This window comes from Phascolarctos cinereus, unplaced genomic scaffold (assembly GCF_003287225.1).
Source record: "Phascolarctos cinereus isolate Bilbo 61053 unplaced genomic scaffold, phaCin_HiC Scaffold_4;HRSCAF=312, whole genome shotgun sequence".
Taxonomy (NCBI): Eukaryota; Metazoa; Chordata; class Mammalia; order Diprotodontia; family Phascolarctidae; genus Phascolarctos; species Phascolarctos cinereus.
This window is the reverse complement of record NW_027555847.1, coordinates 533,920,294-533,926,851: the sequence shown is the minus strand read 5'-3', so window position 1 is coordinate 533,926,851 and position 6,558 is coordinate 533,920,294. Positions and strand designations below refer to the sequence as shown.

At 36.5% G+C, this 6,558-nt stretch overlaps 1 pseudogene; it reads left to right on the top strand.

Annotated features, from left to right (window-relative positions):
• Positions 1-5,016: 5,016 nt before the first annotated feature.
• On the top strand, positions 5,017-5,406 carry LOC110207867 (cytochrome c oxidase subunit 5B, mitochondrial-like; annotated as a pseudogene).
• The last annotated feature ends 1,152 nt before the right edge of the window (positions 5,407-6,558 follow it).

Here is a 6,558-nt window from a genome sequence, read left to right as displayed (position 1 = left end):
TGAGCTGAGTAAGAAGTTTGGAATACAAACACATGAGTTCAGAGAAATGTAGAAAGGAAATGATGAGAGGTAATTTCATGTAATCCCGAGTAGTATGACCTGATGTAAAGTGAAATAAACAGAATTGGAAGAATTTAAGGCATGACTACAACAATGCAAAGAGAAACAACTTTTGAAACTCTGATAATGAAGTCTCCATGAAAACCTGAAAATACTTTAGAGGTGTTACCCTCCTTTCAGACAGAAGGATGGACACAAGTTGGAAAAAGAAGCATACAGTTTTAGACATGGCCATTTTGTGGATTTAATTGTTACAATTCTCCACCCTATTCCATTCCCCACACCACCCTGCCTTTTTGTGTTAATTGGGAGGAAGAAAGGGAGGTTAATGAAAGGTGGATTTAGTAATGTAATAATAATGTGATAATAGTAAAAATGATGTCTTAAAAGGCCATGTGTAAACTCACACAAGGGAAGTTCAGCTACTAACAAGACAAGCAGAACTGCTTTGAAATGAAAATAGAGAATTATATACTTAAAGCAAGTGATATGAAGTAGTTTCATGTACAGTTCTATTATTTTTGCATGTTTTAAATTATGGTCAGAAATTTCCCTTTATGGTTTTTAAACAGTAATAAAAACAGTTATAATTTTTTAAAAAATCTATCTGCAGTTATAGAAGATGTAAAAGTTCAAATTGTTTATCTAGAATGGCACAACATGCCTTAAAACAAAAGAATACAGTAAATTTTATTCATTCTTTGAACCCTATTCCTTTGTTATGCTTAGTATTAGGTTATTGCTAGAGCTGACACTTATTTGTTACTGCCCAATTTTGCCTGCTGCCTAGGATTTTACAAATGCAATATTTGAAATAAACCATTTTTAACCAGTCTGCAGATATGCCTTTTGACTGTCTTTTCTCTTGAAATTTGTATTTTGTAACTTGATAACAGACCTCTGTAGTAGATAACAAAATGCAACCATATCTCCTTGTGATTTAGTTTTATACTGAAGTAATATGAGGCATTCTTAGGTCTGATAAGAGTTTAAAAAAAATGTTTACTTAGTCTTAGCATAGGGGATAAAAAAAAGTTTAATAAGGATACATTATCTGATTGAAGAAGTAGTGGAATGGCAACTTCCCAAACCTTGGTAAACCAGTCAATTCTGAAGTCTCCTGACTCTATATGGGTGATCTTTGATATGTCTTTAGGTTACTAGGATGCAATATCTATAGGACCACAGGTTGCTGGTAAGGCAACAAACATTTATTAAATACCTACTATATATCAGACATTGTGCTAAGTGCTGGAAATAGAAAAAAAAAAAGGCAAAAGGCCACATTTGCCCTCCAGGAGCTCAGAATTTCATAGGAAGTTACATCACTAAACCCATGGGTTATTAAAGTTTTGGGGACAGCTTCTTTGCCTTTTAGGGAAAGAAATACCCTAAACTACATTGGGGAGATGGGCTGGTATTCTCCCCTTTACCTTTCAGACAACCTAAATCTGTTGTCTCTGGCCTCTCAAAGTTAAAGCTATACATTTTCCCTCCAAGAAAACCCCACAATCATCTTGGAATCTAGTTATTACTGACTGTTTCTCATTTTTGCCTTCTTCCTAGATTACAACAAGGTCCCATTTTTTTCTAAATTTAATTTTCCTCGAGATAGACATGCTTCTTATTGCCTATGACCCTTTTTCAAGAATCTGCATTTTCTAAGCAAGGGAATAAGTTCTTGGCTAAGCTCACTTTATCCTCTTTTGATAAAAAGCTAGATCTATATATACAACTATATACATATATAGATGCAAATATACCATATTTACATAGATATCAATCTATATATGTTGATAGAAAATTTATAGTTTTTCTAGCTCAATGTAACATAAAGTAAAGGTAGTATTATTTCAGGCCTTTTATATATAGAATATTGGGGATGGCCTAAGTACAGAGCACTTTTGAAGTCACTTCTCTCTGAGAGGAACCTGGGCAGCATGCCTATTAAACCATGTGTAAAAGAATTAGAGAGATATTCAGGTATGTTTAAACATTCTGTAACTGGTTCCAGTCCACTAAATAGGTGGTTAAGAGAAGCCTTCTCAGTTGGTTGTGTAGGTTAAATGTGGGGTGCCTTCGAAAAACACTAGTAACCAGAGTCTAGGCCATTTTTCCATTTGGCTGTTCATTCTAGGTGGTTTACAGACTCCATCACAGTCAGCTTTACTAAGAGCTATCTAATTTTGAAATAGCATAGAAATTAGAAAAGGAAGAGATGAAGATAGGGAGCCAATGGAATTTGTTAAGGATTAGAAGAAAATAGTTATATAGGAACTTAAGAATGCCAGTTTGATAGTTTTGTGGTAGACTGATTCAAAAAGGATAGACTTGTAACAGAACAATAGAAGGCAAAACATGATGAAGGTCTAAATCAGGGTGGTTAGAGAGAAGGAGAGAAATTCAAGAGATGTGATGGAATTAGAAATGACAAATTTCATAACTCTTTGGTTATGTGCAGCAAGGAAAAGTAATGACACCACTGAATTTTGTATCAGATTATCTGGATAAGTTGTGGTACCTAGGACAATAATAGAGAATGCTAGAAAAACCATGGACTCTTTTTGAAGAAATGAAATCTGTGATAGATATTACAACAAATTAATTCCTATTTATTCTATTTGACTTAATATTTTCCAAAATGAAAAGAAAGGGACAAGGCTTTTATTCAGTAGTCACTACCTAGGAATACAGAAGCTTACTTTGGTGGGAGGTCAGTGGGCTAGCCTTGAATTGCCATATTGGGAGGAGAGGATTAGGGTTACAAATTTGTTGTTGTTGAGGGAGGAATTTTCACAATTATAACCGCATAGCTGATTCCATGGATACCAGGTTAGTGTCTAACTGCCCAGACTGGTTAATGCTCTTTACAGATAATGGAATTTTAATTTTGGTAGTGGATGGAGTAAGTGTATTGAGTGTGTGTTAGATAATAAGAGTGTGTAAAGTTGTGATGGAGATAAACCCCAAAATTACTTATCACGGGAAGAGTAGGATATGACCCATTTTTCCATCCTCAGACTTGTTAAAGTCACATACTTTGAGAGTCAAACTACAGCCTCAATAGGGGTTAGATCAAGACTAAGCTCAAAAGTACCATGGCTCCAAATTTGGAGATCAGTATTGCCTGCCCCCTTTACCCTTAATGCATACTCTAGTGTCTCATCACCCATTCCAGAGGATTTGGACATGCCAAGCTGGGGCATGTTCACATTTATCACCCTTTTTATCTCTGAAATCTTTTATTCTAGTACCCTGCATTTGAATTCAGATTTATGAGAAATTAAAATTATTCAAGAAAGAAATTAGCATTTTCATAAACAAGATTACAAGATTTAATAATCCTTATAAAAATTCTCTTTATTGGATCATTGATTTTTTTCCCCTTTACATCAAGATGCTTAACATATAGTAAATAATAAATACTTGCTGGATTGCATTTGATTTAGAAACTTTAATCTACAAAGGAGTTAAATAATCCCTCTACTATTTAAAGAAATCTTATTGTTACAGAATTAGAAAACAATGACATTTTTAATCATAATTCAGTTTCTAAAGTACTAGCTAAATTGGGCAATGTTTAGGATTATTGGAGTGGTAGTCAGAAAGCCTTTGTTCAAGTACTGGTCCAATAATTAACTATATGACCTTTGACAATTCTTTAGTTTCTCTGGCTTTTAGTTTCCTCTCCTGAAAAAGCAGATGACTATACCTAATGGTCCTCATTGCTCTAAAATGCTTACGTTTGTAATTGTAGTTATAACACAGAGAAGTTAAGCTAGTCATTTGGAAAGAAGGAGAGATGACAGATGGACAGTCTGAGGGCTCCATTGGTATTGTTGGGAAAAGAAAATAAGACCCATTGCCTTTTAGGTGGATCCTTTAGTGGAAAAAAAATATGACAGGACATGGACAAGAGTCACCCTTGGTAAGTTGGCTTGGATGGGTTGTTTTCTGCTTTATTGCAGGAATTATCCAAATTGGTCATTTCATAGATATATTTGAGTTTTTGAGTATACTTTATTTAAAAATGCTTTCTCTCTCTCTCTCTGTATATATATATTTCACAATCCTATCCTTCTTGGTATACACTCATCAATCATATTGGGAAGCTGACTTATGTTCTCTACACTTCACTACTAACTGAATTACTGAGCTGAAATCATACTCAAAGTTTAAAATCTGATAAAAGTAATCAAATTGCTGTAGTCAAATTCTAACAGCAGTGAATAGATGACACTAATTACCTTTTCTTATTATGCTACAAATGTAGTTTACTCCATCTTTATTCATGAAGAAGTATCACACAGCCTACTGAGGGGATGCAGGAGGATGTAATATGGCTTTATTTGCTTGCTGGTTGTACTTACTCGAGTATGTAGGAGAAGAAACAACAATGCAGGAAGGGTGGTATGAACTAGCAATGAATTCCATAGGTAGGATTGTCTCACATTCAGGGATAATTATTGCTTAGTACATAGAGCTAAGTTTAACTTCTCCAAATAATATTAGAACTCTAGAATGACAACAGGTCTTTCTTTTGACTGTATTTTTTTATTTGGGAGGAGCCATATTTTTCATGAATAAAAGCAGGGAAGAATTGGTAATTGTACCAGGAAAGCTTTCCCAATAAGATCAAAGTTGAAATAAGGATGCTCACTATCACCCCTGTATTCGATATTGTACTAGAAATCAAGAAGGTGATGCCATGACTTGCCAGTGAGTTGGATTTAAATAAGGGAGGGCTATGCAATGTCACAAACCTTACTTTCTCATCTGGACCCATCTGAGTCCAATGGCAGGATATAGCTCAGGAGAACTAGAGATGGCCCAGGATGCATTGGGGGACGTTGGCCTTTTTAAACTAAGGTCTTTAACTGGTCTCAGTTTGACTGAAGCAACAGCCTTTCAATGATGAACGTAAAATAAGAAATGAGGCAGGTTGTCTCAGACGCAATGGCTTCAAGGTTACTGTGGGGTGCTGGAGTGCTGGTGGCTCAGGCCTTGAGGGCCTGTGGCCCTGCCCGGGTGGCCACTCCCTCCATGGAGACTGGAGGAGGTGTCCCTTCTGATGAGGAGCAGGCTACTGGCTTGGAGAGAGAGATTATGATTGCTGCAAGGGATGATTTGAATCCATACAATATCTTATCCCCAAATGCAGCTCCAGGAACTAAGGAGGAACCAGCCAACCTGGTCCCTTCCATCACTGACAAGTGAATAGTGAGCTATGTCTGTGAAGAGGACAAAAGTGCAGTCATCTGGTTCTGGCTTAACAAAGGCGAGACTCAGTGTTGCCCTAACTGTGGAACCCATTACAAGCTGGTGCCCCACCAGTTTAGCCAGTAAGCCCCTGAGCCCCTGGACTGGTTTACTTGAGATGTGTTATAATGTTTTCTTCCCTCCAGTGAAAGACTAGCCATTTCCCTGGCTCTCCCATTTCAAAAAAAAAAAAAAAGGAAATGAGGCAGAGAATGCCTTTTTTACCTCTTTAAAAAAATCAATCTGAGAGGGTAAGACACTCAGTGTTTCTATCCAAAATGGAAACAATTGCTATTTACATTCACTCTGAGCCAGTCAGGGTCCATATGGTCACCAAGATAACAACAACAACAAGGATCCAAATGAATGTTATAGTATACATATAGTAAATGTATAGGGTACCACTGAGAAAGAAATGCCAAATATATATATATATATATATATGTATGTATAGACCTGCACCAGTTATTTCATCTGTGTCGAAAACTCTCAATGTGAAAATTTCCTGTAATGATGAACATCAGCAACTCTTCTAAAACTTAGGCATTTAGCTTCTCAACTCTGGAGTCCCTGAGAGGTTGTCATTCAATCAGACAGCCAATAAACAAACATTTCATTGCTAACTGTGTACTAGACCCTGTACTAATCTCTGTGGATACAAAAATGGTAAAACATCTTATTCTTAATGAATTCTCACTCTAAGGAGGGAGCCAACACGTAAATAGGCACATAAACTAAATAAACATAGTAGATGGACAATAATCTCAGAGAGGAAGACACTGAACTTCTTACCTTTACCCCATGTCTTCCCTTCCTCCAAGCATACTTATCACTCTCAAGGACACTAAAATGCTCCCAGCCCCCTACTGTTGCAACCTAGGTGTCATCCTCACTTCTTTTTATTTCTTAACCTCCTATACCATCTGTTGTCAAGGCTTGTTGATATCACTATTTCAATGTCTCCCATATATGCTCCCTTTGCTTCCACCTTAGTTCCAGCACTCACTTCCTCACATCTAGACTATTGCAATAGACTGATGGTTGGGCTTCCACACACAGGTTGATCCCCATTCTAGTCCATCCTCCATTCAGCTGCCAAAATGATTTTCCTACAGCACAAACCAGACCATGTCAACCCCTCACCACATACTCAAATAAACTTTAGTTGTTCTGTATCATGTCTAAGATCAATACAAAATATTTTGACATTCAAAGTCTGCTTATTGACAGACAGACTAG